The sequence below is a fragment of the Phoxinus phoxinus genome (assembly GCF_949152265.1).
Source record: "Phoxinus phoxinus genome assembly, chromosome: 3".
Lineage (NCBI taxonomy): Eukaryota > Metazoa > Chordata > Actinopteri > Cypriniformes > Leuciscidae > Phoxinus > Phoxinus phoxinus.
Genome location: NC_136878.1, coordinates 17,825,429 through 17,841,994, shown reverse-complemented (window position 1 = coordinate 17,841,994; position 16,566 = coordinate 17,825,429). Strand labels below are relative to the sequence as shown.

Sequence of the window (16,566 nt, the reverse complement as noted above, 5' to 3'; positions counted from 1 at the left end):
AATCAAGCTGAAATTTACACTAAAACAACAACCACCACACCTAAACAAGCACACACACCTGGGTTAAACCACACCACAGCACACACAAACTTAAAGCACAACAGAAAGCAAAGACATTGAATTGAACAACACAACATGCACATATCAAGGAGTGTCATTCAAAACACATGTTTTATCTGACGCAGTGAGTGCAACTGAACTGCAGATGCTGCTTCCAATTGGTGGAATCAAATTTGCTTTTCAAGTCCTCACAAAATATTCTCCATGTTTTTGATATCTTTTTGAAATAGCCACAAAAGCATGAACATACAAAACCAAATATTTGCCCTAAAATAGCCATTGCAACAGCCCAATGTCTCCATAGCATAGCATTACGACTCTCAAAGCTCTTTGCATGCTGATAAAACTAAGCAAACTTGTAATAGAATACATACAAAGCAGGTGTAAAGTTAAACAGGTTTCCTAACTAATACTCGGCCTACAGTTACCTTTATGGTAGAATTTGTACCTGATGTCATTGATATCACTTTTTCATAACCACTTAAGAAAGAAAAAAAGACAGACATTTTGCCAGTTATAAATGTGTTTTCAAAGCAGGAGAGAAACGCGGAACAATTGATGGTCATATAAAATCCAGAAGGATATGGTAAAGAAAATAAGGCTTTCACAGTTTCCATGTGTATTTTAAGACATGGTGTTTGTGGTGCAGAACATTGTAGGATACCATGTTAAACACCCTGTTGCAATAACTGTGTGGTCTTTTGAACATTTCTATTCTCTGTGGGAACACAATGCTGTTTTTATTAAATGCTATGCTTGTGGGCAAGTATGATGTTAACAGATTCACTAACAAAATATAATCAGCTGGGATAAAGCTTTAGAGCGATTTAAATACGTAAGGAATGGTTTAAATGTTAAATTATGTACATAGGCTATACGTAGCTTCTATTGACACTAGAGGTTTTGCAAATATGGTAATTCTGGCTAAAAGCCTATTCTCACCAAGAACAATATTAGTGTCCACACCAACAGATGATAACATACTGTTTTATTATAAGTGCACGTTGCAGTTATGTCGTCTGACGCTGTAAATGCTCCAGTTCCTTAGAGTTGCGTGGCTTCTGATTGGCTGAAAATCATTCTGAAAGTGATTCCAGTGTCTTGTATCGTTCTAGTTTTGGCGCAGAGCTGCAGACTTTCCTATTCTTATAGAATTAGAGTGAATATTAAAACTTTATAATTATCCTCCTCAGTGTGAATGGACATTCTGTCAAACCCTTTACATCATCAACAAAGACCATTAGACTCCACATATAACATTTATAATCACTGTTGTACTGCTTTTGGCACGTCAGGGAAGCATGTTAGTTGCGATGCTAGTTACGTTAGCATTAGCACTGTAGCTTGTACAGAGAAGGGCGTCTGCTCGGGGAAAGCTAGGAGGCTGTACAGTTATCTCCCATGTTGTAACTCTAAACTATACAACCTACTACCTCATCCCGATACATCGCTGTAAAACTAGAGGGGGTGGATAGGAGAATGTCTCGACTGCTTACGTTTGCGCATATGCAAATAGCAAAACTTCCTTTACTCAATGTTGAAAATAGGTGCAATCAATTCATTCTAATAAATAGATGCAAACATTCATGCAGCCACCTAAAATTTCTCCTTTACAGCTAAAGTGTCAACCCAGAACAGAAGTTTCTAGTTAGCAACAGCAGTGGTTGCAGGGAAGACTGTTGCGTTCACCTTGCAGACACATACCTATAGACACGAGCTTGTGCACAGAGTCACCACAAGTTCGGATCTACGGGTTTGTGGCAGCTGGCATCACTGCACTGCGTCACAGCTACACCCACTCCACCTTTCACAGGACACCAAAAATAAAATAATATCCACTGCACTAAAAAAACGATAATTCTTTTGACTGTTGTTTTTCTTTTTCCTCATGTACCAATTTCAAAACACTTTGACAAGTCAGTTTAGAACAAAAGACAGGCATAGACAGCCATGTTTGAAAGAGAAGTCTTTTTTTGAATAGACATAATGACCTCGCCAGGTAATACAGAGGAAGAAGATCATTATGTACGTCACCTGAAATTCATGAAAAGGATAGATAAAAGATACGATTAGGAATTCATAAACAGAGAAAGTATTGATCCTGTAAAATGAGTGGCATTTAAAAAAAATATGTACAGTCGCTGAACATTGAGAAGAACTATGAAAATTATCCATGTACCTTTCCACTAGCAAACAATAACATAAGCAAGTCAAATATATAATGTGACAGTGGAATTCAGGTCAGAAAAATTCAGGGGGTAAAAATCTGCAAAAAGTGAATACATTTACTTTAATGAGGTTAGAATATTGCTAACATACAGAATAAGTCTTATTGATTAGACAAGAAAAATAACGACAGATTCCCAAATATTACTGCAACTTAAACTCCAGTAATTATTCAAATAATTTGATGCAAAATTATTGGGTGTGGTTCAACAAATATAACTTGTTTATTAACTAATTAGAGACATTATTATGATGAAAGCTCCCACCAAGATTTTTTACCATAAATTCCTTGTATTTCAAATCACTACAGTTTAAAACATATCATTCATAGTGAAGGTCAGTTTGAAAGACACAGGTGGTGTTTGCCGTCCCCAGATGAGACAACACCGCTACTGTTGGATCAAATATGCTGCAGTGACTGACATTTGAGAAAGCAGCAATAGCAGAAACGCTTTATTTATTTTTGATATCTACACTTAGTGTACATGCAACTTAAGCGCAAGTATAGACATACTAAATAGTTTTTTGCAGAAATAAACCTAAAATGTTAAACTGTTTTTGGCTAGTTTTATTTAACTATATCGCGGACATTCAGTGTATCTTTTTGTTTACCCATTACTGCCATTTAATAAACAGATAAGAAATCACAGACTCTCCATCAAGGGCTTTCCCAGTCTGTACTACAAGTTGTAGGTGCAACAAGCTGCAATTAGAAATGCCATGATTCATGGTACAGTGCCACTCCCTAAGGAAAATCAAAGGTTATTCCAGAACAATGGAGTAAATGTTAAATATTTCTGTATTATATCTTGACCTATTTCTACACAGAGACACGGTGTATTGTATTATGAGAAATGCCAGAGAAAAAGAAAATAAGTTGTTTGTGAATCGAATCTTGAACATGCATCCAGTACACAGTCTCACATTTCAAATGTGTTTCCATGGCATCGTACAACCACTCAGAACCCGTTAATGTTATTTGCTTGCTGATTTCTAGCCACTGCAAACAAATGAATTGTTAAACAGTATGTGTTCACAAATATCTGACAACAACTGAACCTGTAAAAATTTTTTTTTTAAAGAATGTTAAATGTCTGACTGCAATTGACCTACATTTATTTCGGATATGACCTTAAACCAGTGGTCTACTACTTGTCACTGAAAAAATCCAAACATAAAAAATAAAAATAAAATGTTTGCTTATGGAGCATAATGGAATGTGGAGAACTGTGGATACGGAGACTGTTTTTACATCAAGGCGGACTTTTAAATGAACAAGAAATGACACAACCCGATGGTAAACAATATGCAGGTTAAAAAAAAAAAACGTTCAGAAAAAGTTCGGAAAGAAAAAGAACGAAAAGGATGGACAGAAGAAAAACGGGCAAAGGAAAGTATCATACCGGTGGAGGACGTCTGTCTATGGTGATGACCAGTTTGATGTCCATACCAGAGTCATCCTACACCTGGCGGCAATATGGAGTCAGGCTTAGGGTGCAGACTAGGCCAATTCCGTTGCCCGCAAAAAATCTGGAGCAGGAAAGAAAAACAGCATGTTAGAAGGAAGTACACAAGTGCTCATTTGCACGTTCAAACCATTAATACACAAACACGTCCTGACATGAAGGAAGAACACATACAGCACCTACAACCTTGAAAAAGAAGCCAAAAAACGGCATCCCTAGTTCAACAAGAGCAAATCGCCAAGTCATCGGCAGGCAACATTGAAAAAGCCCCTGTCCCCTCTTTCGCCCTCCTTTGCGGCCGGTCCTATTTGTATTTACCGTGGAAAAAAAGAAAATCCTCAAAAATAGGTCAGAAAAGGTTCCATGGAAGACTGAGAAGAGAAGGCGGAAAGGTCGAATGCGGTGAGATGTGGTCGAGGAGGAGCTGCGGCACTGCCCTGGCTACAGGGAGAGTGGAATTTGTGACCATGCAAAGGAAAGGGTGGTGTTTTCTTTTCTTTTTTTTTTTCTTTTTTTTGGCGCTTCGCTGTACTGGGGTTTTTTGGATCTCAGCAGGGTCCTTGGCTGCAGTTCTGACTCCCCTTAGTGGTGCCAAAATGTGGACGTTTCCCTTTGTCTTTAACTCCCATGAACTCCCAACAACTGAGGGGCGATTAAAAACAAGCAAGGAACGAATTGAAACAGAAACGAACTGACAGAGCAATGAAATAAAGCTATAAAAACGTTGAGAAAAAAGTTTATAATGGAGAGAAGCAGATGCAGAAAGAGGGGTAGAGCGTAGTGCAGAAAATAAAAAGCAGCTTTACGGACGACAGAACAGTCTAAAGAGTGAAGACTGAAAAGGACTGCTTTCACACCACATTACTCTTTCTGCAAATATGCCATCTCTCCGTCTACGCGAGCAGAGCGCTCTCTCTTGCTCCTACTCCTCCCTCCTTCCTTCCAGTCGGCGTCCAATCCACGCCACGTAGTGAGAGAGAAAAAGAGATACAATTTTTTTCAACCTCATCAAAATGGCAGAGACAGAAAGTTACAAGCAAGAGCGAGAAAGAGAGCAAGCGAAAGGGAGCACAACTCACTGTCCTGTTCTGTTCTGGATAAAACCACGGGCAGCAGTCCGAAATCTGTCTCAATTCTTTTTTTTAAGGCACAAACTCCCTCGGATCAACAAAACAACAGCGAAAAATATTTTTGTTATGCCCCACGATCAAATATAGTGCCCGCTGCAGCGGGGTGCTGTGCCCGCCATGCTAATCGGATGCAATTAATAGCATTTTGTCTCTGTGTCTGTCCATCCATCTGTCTCTCTGCCTGTGTCTGTCTGTCTGCTTGTCTCCATATCTATTTGCTTGTTTACATGGCTGCCTAATCCAGGCATTGGCACAGTCTCTCCAATGCTCCCCGTGTGTGTGTGTGTGTGTGTGTGTGTGTGTGTGTGTGTGTGTGTGTGTGTGTCAGTGTGTCAGTTGGTCACAGTCTGGCTGGCGTTCCGCCGCTCCCCAGACAGTCAAACATATATTTGAGTGCTATTACCTCACTGTCACAGAGAGTCTTTCACCTACATTATTCATCATTCACCTAAAAATATATTTTCATTGCCCTCTTTATGAATAAAACACTTTATATTTCTTTAATTTGCATCCTGACAAAAATATTTTCATAGCCGAATGGTTTTCTACATGAAGAAAGGAGTGTGTCTGGCGAAGTTACAGAATCACATGGGAATTACTCGTGAAATGGTTCACAAGATCTCAATATGGCTTCCCTTTTATCCTGCAATGCAGCCCAACTCATCTATGGTGTGTGCAACATGGCAGGAGGGGAATAATTTCAGGGGTGCACATTCTGCAGCCAGCATGTGGTGCAGCATCGTATTCATTCCCCACATTTTTACTTTCCAAAGGTGAAAACATGATGTGAACTGCATCACGAGGCAGAGATAATAAAAAGTCGAATTAGTTTAAAGGATCCTTTTCAATAAATATATAAATAAATAATAAACATGAAACATGAATTTGGATCATGTTTGAAGATAAATCTTGCACTCGATTGTGTTATAATGTGTAACTAAAAGTTTAAAATTATATATTTTGTATGTACTGTAAATTATTAAATATACACTACAGTTTAAAAGTTTGGGGTCAGTAAGATTTGTTTTGAGAACTTAATACTTTATTTATTAAAGTGACAGTAAAGGCATTTATAATGTTACAAAAGATTTCCATTTCTAATAAATTCTGTTCTTTTGAACTTTCCATTCATCACAAAATCCTGAAAAGAATGTATCACGGTTTCCAAAGATTTATTGAGCCGCTTTCAACATTCATAATAAGAAATGTTTCTTGAGCAGCAAATCAGCATATTAGAATGATTTCTGGAGGATCATGTGACACTGAAGACTAGAGTAATGATGCTGAAAATTCAGACTTTGCATCATAGAAATAAATTATATTTTAAGTATATTAAAAGAGAAAGCCATTATTTTATATTGTAATAATATTTAGCAAAATATAAAAAAAGTTCTGTATTTTTGATCAAATAAGTACTTGATGAACAGAAGAGACTTATTTCAAAAACATAAAAAATAGTAATGTTCCCAAACTTTTGACCGCACTGTGTGTGTGTGTGTGTTACAATTACAAAGCAATGCTTAATTTTGTTCATTCTGTGGTGTAAAAAGGTCGCATTAGCAATTAAAGAAAAAAAACACTTAAGAAAACATAGTCAGATCAAAGTGTCTGAATAATTTTTGGCCCCAAATTATTATACATTTTACTGGTAGTCCACTGTATGAAGAATTTTGGGGTATAATATGTAACAGTTTACTTTATTTTGCTATCCTCACTTACATAAAAGTACTAGTGTCCTGCACCCACTAGTAAAAAATATCAAAAATGATATCTGGTGTCTGAATAATTTTAGACACAGTATTGCTTGTTTTGGCTCCAATTTGCCAAGGAAAATAGCTCAAAATAAAGCCACAGGACTGTTTTGCGTCTCTGAGCAACATCCTTAGTGAATGAACACATCGTTTGGATGAATGATTCAACGACTTGCTCATTAAGACAGTCAAATTTCTTCGTTCCTGAATGAATCAGCCGTTTAAATGAATCGGTTGAAACTCAATGACTCACAGTGACTTAACAGTGACTTTCTGACACCTATTGGTGGTTTTAATTTCACATTTAAAGTATCTTTTCATTTTTAAAAATCATTTCAAAATATCAGTATTCAACGATTTATGTTTAAAACATCAATACATCATTTATGCATTTGTAACTGCAGGTGCATTCATGTCCCCTCTGAGCTGCATTAAACAGTCTGTGTAAGCATATTCAAAAGTTTTGTGTAGGTTTATACATATATCTTACCTACACCAAACTTTTGAACAGTACTAGTGTATGATATTAAAAATACAGTTAATATCAAATAAACTAATATTAATAAATATTTAATTATTCTATGTTAAATGTCAATAAATTAGCTTGACATCTGCTCGTAAACAATTGCAACATAATGAAATTGTCTGTAGGAGCTTATAAGAGGGTCGAGGGGGGTACAAAGAGGCTTTTTAAGTCTCTTCCACATCCTGCTCCTCTTGAATCTAAATGAGCAGATTTGACTTTCAGGTGTCTGCCAAGCCCCCTTGTCTGCCCCTTGTTTGCCCTGTGCCCGCTCTTCTTCCTTCCCCCCTCAACCCTCTCGCCTGCCTTAACCCATGCCAAGCTTTAAGAGCGGGCCTCCAACATAAGGGTGAACAAAGAGGGCATTAGGATAGGGGGTAGTGTCCGCAGCGGCTGGTTGCAACACAGGGGAACAAAGGGGGAGGAGAGATGGACGCAAAGAGAGTGTAAGCAATGTGAAATATTAACTAATGAACATAAAATATATTCGCTTATACTGTTCCAAAAAACTGTCACACTATCGATGTTTGACCATTTTCAAACAATTTGTGCTAAAATGGCCCACACAAACTGCTAAAAAAAGAACAGTCTGAAATGGACCTTGTTAAAAATAAACTTCAGCCGCTCGCTTCTAACATTGGGATTCTTCAGAAGGATATGCAGAGCGGCAGGTGCTACACTCAGCTTGGAAAAGCACAAGGTTTGACATAGGTATAGTATATATATATAGATACAGAATAAACACATTTACAATGCTTGCCATATCACTTTTCTCTCTGCTTGTTTGTTGCCCTACGGTTGTTTTATGTTTCTTGTAATGTGAGACAGAGGTGCAACAAGATCTTATGACGGGGGTATGCAAAATGCCTTAGTTCTGTCATCCCTTTGTGAAGACTAAAATCTGTATTTAACAGTTATATTTAAACTTATGCGCATAGCGGTTTCCAAGTTCCAAGGTCAACTACTGTATGTTGCTTCTATTTTTTTTCTTTCACTTTTATCTTTTCCTTTACAACAATAAATACAAATGCAGATGAAAAATCCATGACAGACAAGCCAATTATTTATCACATAATAAAATTAAGCACTACCAAAAAACACCTGTTAACTAGACATAGATAGGTTTGGAGAAAAGTGCCATAAAATCACCTGAGACATCCTTACGTGAGTTCACCAGTGGCAAAAGCTCTGAGACAATATGGATAGATTTTAATAAAAAGCTTTGAGGCTGTATATGTTCAACAAGAGGGCAGGTCTGAGACATTCTTAGCAGCACTCGAAAGCACAAACGCCTATAATGACTCCATAGGGCATCATCAACCTCAACAGGAAGAACAATGTCGTCTTGTGCTCAATGGCTCCGAGCCTGTTTATGGTGACATACCGGTGAGGTCTTATTGGTTTTCAAAGAAAGAGCCTTGGCAGTGGTTCTGAGGAGTCAAATCCTCTGAAGCCAGAAGAGAGCAATATAAGAGAGAACACCCACTCAGCACAAACACAGTAAGGAAGAGAGACACAGATTAAGTGATAAAGAACAAAAATTATGAATCTTCCCCATGATAAGAATAAGACATGGCATGGGTGACCACTTGAGTCATTAAAATCTTCTGTATCTTGAGAACCAGCTGCCTGGTCAGCAAGCAAATGACAAGCATCTACATTTTAAAGAGGTAAAAACTTGCTTTTGCAATTCTTTTCCCCCCCTCTCGGTCACAGAAATTAGTTTGAAAAAGTAGAAATATTGAGTACTTCAGAATTTCTGATAATTATTTGTTTATTATAGACAATAAACTAAAGAAATGCAGTATTAGGTAGAAAAATACAATTAAAACTGGATATGTAACATTACATTTTAATTACGCATTCAGAAAACAAACTGCTCCTGCTTGAATTACCAAAAAAAAGAAAAAGAAAAAAAAGAACAGATGTTTATTTATCACTTTCCCAGCCAGCGTTTTTTTTAAAAAAAAAAAGCTGCCAGCCACCACCAGCATTTTTTAACATTTTCATAAAAGTTTCATGGCCCCCAGCATATTTTGTTGTATGAATATCTGAATATGAAATGTATATATATATAAAGAAAGAACAGACCCTCTGTTTAAAAGAAAGAAAAAAAAACCTTGTTTTATTCTAGCTTCATGCATTCCTTCGTACTGGGTCGACATTTCATTCGGTAACATTAGGCAGTTTTGATTTATATGCTGTTTAATGTTGGTGATCGCGTTATTTTACATATGAATCTGCTTACATATGATATCTCTTGTTTCTGCTTCTTCTTCACATGTCTTTTGATCAGGAGAATCTGTACTCTTTCAGAAGATGTGTAATAGCACCCCCTACTGTAGTGAAAACACGGAAAGCCGTAAATTTTAGTCAATGGCGGGGAAAGAGTTAACAGAGAAAATAAATCTAATGATTTTTTGAGCATTCAAAAAAGTAAACTAGCTGACTAGCTGAAGCTATATTTACATTAAGTTGCATGTTTCAAAGAAATCAATCTAAATATCAAATATGTGCTTCTGCAAGACCGCTTTGAAAGTCCGGCAATTCAGTTTCAAATTGACCTTTTTGTAAGGTTAAAAGTTATCCTGCTGATCTTAACACAGAGCAGATATGATATGTATGTTAATGTGGACCTGGCTGAATGGATCTAAATATCTTTGTGATCTGGTATTCAGTAAACACAAGAAATACTCACATGGATGGCTCAACAATATGGACTGCCCGCTTAAACATCACTAGGGACAGTCGAGGCAACTGTCACTAGTCAGATCGGGCCAGTGCTGCATCATCACAAAATTGTATCATTTGCACATGGTTTTAAGCCTTGCCAATTTAAATATTCAGGCGCAAGAAGACGACAAAGAGAAGTTTTGTGCACACACATTTGAAGCGTGTGCCCAGAAAGCCGCTTCTCAGACAGCAATGTTAATCAAACAACAAAGGACAAAGAAAAAAAAAATCACTCGCTGCTCTTGACTAGAATAACTTTTGCAACTTTAATAAGGATTTATCAATATTTAATTTATACAGTGAAGACTATGCAGTGCTATTTTACATTTGATTATTTATTTTCTATACAGTTACTATAATTACTAGTAACTATACAGTTAAACGTTCTTGAAAAACATGAAGAGCAGCGTTTATTTTATTTTGTAGTGTTCTATAGTATTTGTGCTATTGCTTTATTTGTTTTATTACTGCAGGTTAATTGTCTTTAACAGTATTTGAAATGTATGAGTTAGGCTAGTTTTTGGTGTCACAACCTTATTTATTAAGGTTATGGGTCAAAAACAACAACTCCAAAGCCAATAACTAAGCCTATTTTATTAATTTACAAAAAAAATGTATGGTGGCGCTAGTGAAAATTTTGTCAGGGCAAGTAAAACAAAAATTCTATATATATATATATATATATATATATATATATATATATATATATATATATATATATATATATATATATATATATATATATATATATATACACTTGTATATGAATGAATCAAACTTACAATGTTGAAGTAATTTTAAATATCAATAGATTAAATCTGGTAAAAATATATTTATTATTAACAGGTTTCTAATTCCCTGTTTTTAGCTTTTGGCATAACCTTTCTCTGTTTAATACAACAATATAAAAGAAAGTGATTAACGCAGCAGCTACAGTTTCCAATATGATACAAACACTTCTGAAGATAGTTGTAATTTTGTGCTGGTACTGAATTTGTCCACTGCTTTTCTTTCTTCTTTTTTGTCTTACCCATTCCCAGTCTCTCTCGTCTCTGTCTGATATTCTCCTCATGTGCTACTGCGGCACCACACTCCAGACTTCCCTATTAATCTACCACTCAGATATACAGCGTTGTCACTGCCTTCCATTCCCAGGATGCAATGGCTGGAGATTACCATTGTAGAAAAGACGATGCTAGTGCAAAATTGGAATCATAATCTACTATTCTCATCACATTGTCATTTCAGTGCCTTCAGTGCCTTCAGTACACTTTTTTGGTCGAAAAATGGTAGTTGCATTTCATGCTGTGCCATGTAACTGACAAGAGTCTGGATCAGCAGCAAAGACACAGCACTGATCTGATTAGAGCCAGGTAACCTCCTTTGTAAAAAAAAAAAAAAAACATTTAGGAAAGATGACGTTTCAACTGGTTTTAATCAACAACTCAACAAATGTTTACTGTGGGGATAACAAAGTTAATATAATATTCCTTACATAAAAGTCAAAAAGAGTGGCAGTAACTGAATTTGCAATCAGCATCACAGTGCATGAAACTATAGCTCTGTCCTAAGATCTAATAAGCTGCTTCAAAGTTTTTTTTAAATACAAATATTTTTAGATCATAACTTGATCTTCTTGTGAAAAGATAGACTTCTTTCTGATGATGTATGCCCCAGATTTCTCTAATCTTTTTTTCTTTCTCAATAATCCATTTATTGGAATGAACGTCACAATACAGAAAAACTAAAGTATTTTTTGCTAGTTCCATTACATTGCAACTTTAAGTGACAACGTTGACCAAACTTTTTTTTTTCTATGAGATTGTTGCCATTTTGTGGGACTGCCTTCCCAGTGACTGATACTGTATATACTGTATGAAGCTGCCTGAAAGTTTCAGGGATGGGTAGAGATGCACAACACTGTATCAGCACCATATTGGTTCAGTTGATTGCCACTATTAGTTATTTAGTGCCCGTTTTGACCTATATTGGGCATTTCATCGCTTCTGCTAATTTTAGAATATAGATCAGCATTTAGCACTAACTTAAAGGGATAGCAATAGATTACGACAAAGATTCAACAATTTAACCAGCACCCCAGAGGTGCCTCCTTTACGATCACGAGGGATTTATTTTTTTACTAAATCAAACTATGTATTTCTGCACTTTTTCAAATGAATATTTATCATTATTTTACACTGTAGATTATAATGATTTAAGGCCTAAACTCACTTGCAGCAAATTGTTATTCCAAGTATGGAAGATTAGATTATAGATGTAGATTATAGATTTATAATATTGAGCATGTATCAGTTATTGGCCATAATATCAAAAATAATATGGGCTTAATTGTATCATCCAAAAGATAAAATACCTTTTAGAACAGCATTTGCGTCTGTAATGTGTATATGACATCTTACAATGTTGCCTATGTACAAAACTCACTAGGACACTATAGAGCACATGACTTTTCTTCACATCTAGTATGCAATGTAATAATATTTGTTCAATATCAAAATAAATAACACAGTATAAAACCACAACAACAATCAAATTGCATTGATAAAATCTTCCAAAGTGGCATAAACAGTTAAATCCCCTTTAGACTGAAGCAAGCAGGTGGCTAAAGAGACACAAAAATGTAGACAAAGAAAGAAAACAGCCGGAGTCCTTCTTAGGAAGGCGTGAGGTTGGACCAGGAAGAAATGGGAGAGGGGGGGAACCTAATTACGATATTAATCAAGCTTTAATTTCAATTCATCTCCAGAAACCGTCACACACGCTCACTAATCAGAGAAGCAAGTAACACAGCCAACTACACAGTATTAACACATCTCAGCCCCTCGGCAGGATGGAAAGAAAGGGAGAAAGGGGCTGATGAAGAAATGCATACTGTCTCAGTAAAATCAAACTGACTGATGCCTCTCATCCAACCAGAAAATCAGCACAGCACTGACAGAGAAAAGAAGAGAGGGGGGTTCAGATATGTGGCGTGTGCCAAAGTAGGGAAGGGTTGGTTATATTCTGTGGTGAATATTTTAAAAGGATGCATCTCGAGGAGCAATTCTGAGTGCATTATTCAGCAGACATTTATCTTCAAAACCACTATAGCTGTAGGAAAACCTTTTCGGTCACATCTTCATTGAAATCTGATACTGTTGAACCCGTCTTTATAACAGCGGTGAATGTACGAGCTTTTATTCAATGTTCTTTCATCCTTTAACTACACCACTGACATTATTATTATTGCGCAATTATACACATAAGTGATTAAGATTATTGTGATTGCATTATGATTTTACCTGTGCTTTGGCAATAAATATCACAGCTGGAATTGAAATAAAAAGAAAGAGAGAGAAGGGCAGACAGAGAGAACTGAGAAGGTGGTTGCTGGGACTCAAGGGGACACAATCTACTAATTCAACTCATGCCAGTTTCTTTTCTAGGGGCCGTAAAAAAGATGTCTCAGTAAATTTTAATAATAATATAAAAAGCCCCTCTGGCCTCAAACTTTGGCCTCCCTTCTCCCCTCTCTCTTTAGAGCAGGGGCTTGAGAAAAGGAGTTCAGGAATGCTCATTGTGTGAGGTAAGTGCCTCTCTCTCTTGCTTTCTTGCATTCTTACTCTCTCTGGGTCTGTTTTTCCCTCGTCGCTAAATGTTTTCTTCTCTTTACCTTCTAACATTGAACTACCCTTTATCAGTGCCCCATCTCTATTTTTTGCTCTCTCTCTTTCGATTTCTTTTGTCTGCATCTCCGTCTCATCCTTCTCTCTCTCTCTGTCATTCTCAGAAACGAACTCACTTTCTCTCCATGCTCTTTTCCTCTTTAATTTACTCCGGAGGAAAGCGGAGGGGGCAGCGCCATGGTTACCTGGCGTTGTGCCATCTCATTACACCGCCAATTGATTCTGGAGCACCGCCACGTCCGTTACCCCTTTTCCCTCCCCTCCTTCAGCCCTCATTCACCGCATCCCCTCCTCTCCTCTACCCCCAACAGTCAACCTCCCATTATGCTGCTGAGACTGTCTGCAGTGTGGTCTGAATACTGAGCACCATCTCACATAGACACACACCCACATGCACACATGCTCATAAAAACGAGGCTACTGGACCACTTTACTAATTGTGAACTTCAGAATCTGTTAGATCGTTAATTCCGCTGAGTCACACAAGTGAAGTGGCATCTACGCATCGACCTGTGGTGATGCCGCACAGTGTTTGGTTTGAAACATGTTCGGCATGGCTCATAGGACATTTAATTTAATTTAACACTGGATTTTGCTTTCTCGTCCAATCAAACAGAAGCTAACTGAACATGTGACTGCTGGCCTGGTAACATGTAGATGCAGCAGAATGACTATCAACCTATCAAGCTCTCTCAAGAACTCCTTCAAACATGGCCACTTTCTCTGTCTCAGGTAGTTACCGCAGCGTTTTGTCGGCTCTGCCAATGTGATATGTCAGTCAGAAAACTACAAGGTTAGCAGAAAACTGCAAGAAAATGTATATATACATATATATATACACACACACACACACACACAACACATACTTTTATAGGCTATATATATTCTCCACAAAGAGAATATATTTTCGCTGTAGACAATAATTGTAATAAATATGATTAAAACCTTTTTCTATGTAATTATTATAATAACAATGAATATATAAAATACCTGAGACTAGTCATTCATTTAAAAAAGATATAATAAAACAAAATGTATTAATTTTATGTAATTTATTATAGACAGGTAGACAAGATAGATGGATAGACAGACAGAGCCAGAAAATGAATGAAGGATCAATGAATGGATAGATAAAAGGATTCCAGAAATAATTATTAAATAGGAGTAAAAATTGCTATAAAATAATGATTTTTTAATAATACTACAATCTTATAAATAGTGTGTATATTAATATGAAAAAAATGACTTGCATTTATATATTATATATATATATATATATATATATATATATATATATATATATATAACATCACTACGCAAATAAGTAGCCTCTCTAACTCTCACAATCACAAAAACATGTCTAAACATCTTTCTGTATGGCTGTCAGAGGCATTACACCATATAACTATATTGTGGCTGCTGGGAGAGAGGGAGCAGTAGAGCTGTAGATCCCGAGCTGAGGCTGAGGTGGGCCTCCCCCAGATCGTGGCCCCTTTCCTGTGCTCAGCTCGGGTTGTCTGAGGACACGGTGAACCAGGCCACCCGATATGAAGGAGAGGGCCCTGCTAAGGGGCCTGTGAGGGACGCAGCGCCACAACTGGAACTCTAGGAATCCTGCTCAACATGTTGGAAAGAGGAGGGGAAGGACGGGGCACATACTGGTGTCCAAAGGAGCAGGACTAGGCAGTTTGGACGGATGGATGGATGGATGAATGGGGGGGTGTTAGAGAATGGGAGAGGGGAATAAAGATGAGAAGGGAAAGAGAGACAGAAGAACAGTGAATTAGAAGGTAACGCTACAATGGACAAGCCCATTCCAGGATAAATAATCAAGGTACAATGTATCCCAACCCATACTAGTAGGGTAATGGGAGAGCTGGATGATAATTATATTTTTAATACCTAGTCTGCAAAACCAATCTGGGCTTAATTCACACCCATTTTTGCTGATTAGTCATTCATAACGGTAATATGAATGTTTGATGTTTAAGCCTCCACAATCTCAGTTTGATCCCCTGTACTCTTTCTCTCTCACTTTCCCTCCCTCCCTTCATCTCTTTTGTCAATGCTAGCAGTATATGAATGCCCTCACTGTGAGACTTTCTCTCTCTCTGTTCACACTGCTCTGCTCCGCACAGGGATGCCTGAGCGGTGAGGTAAGAGGGCACTATACCTCAGTGAGCCAGAACACACACTCTCACACACACATAAAATCACACAATGCTTCTCAAGTTAAATGTCTCGCACACACACAAAAGAATGTCTATATTTTCCTGACTTCAGCTCCAGGACCATCTATATATTGCTGCATTATCGTAAATGTTATCCCTCACACTTTAATAAACACCAAAAGAACAAGGAAACACACTCTCTGGATACACAATGATTGGGTATTTGAATACTATGCGCGCACACACACACACACACACACACACACACACACACACACACACACATACACACACACACAAAGAATGAGTCATGCAGTGATGAAAAGGCAGTCCTTTCAGTATGAACCCTCTGACCCATTCTTCATGTCCAGGAGCCTATTCTCTTTTATCAGGCTCTGACAGATTTCCTTTTCAATAAAACCCATTTAGACACCCAGCACTGGCTCAACGTCCACCATAACAATGCAGAAACCTTAAGTGAAACCGCTTCTTTTGCGATGATCCAGGACCAGATGCCTCCACGCAAATCTTAACCTTAGGTAGATTAAAAAAAAAAAAAAAAAACTTGAGCTTAAATGGGAAACAATAAGTCAGAGGAGAGGCTTCAAAAGAAGTTGCGGCAACCATAACTTTAATGACACAGTAACCACAAGCTCTTGTGGTCTGATTGACAAATGACGTTTATTATCAAGTTATTATGATTGACAAGAAGATAAAAGTTAGACACAAGACAGAATAGTTGACTGATTATGTACATGTCTAGAAATGAATGGGCACTTGAAGAGAGAGAAGAGTTTCAAAGAAAAGCCAATAATTTCAC

At 37.3% G+C, this 16,566-nt stretch overlaps 1 long non-coding RNA gene across 1 annotated transcript in view; it reads right to left on the bottom strand.

Moving 5' to 3' along the window:
- Positions 1–3,364: 3,364 nt before the first annotated feature.
- LOC306995372 overlaps positions 3,365–16,566 on the bottom strand; it is a 37,488-nt gene continuing 24,286 nt past the window's right edge. Inside the window, exon 3 of the long non-coding RNA XR_013796835.1 lies at positions 3,365–3,816. This is a non-coding gene — a long non-coding RNA (uncharacterized lncRNA). The remainder of the gene's footprint in view (positions 3,817–16,566) is intronic.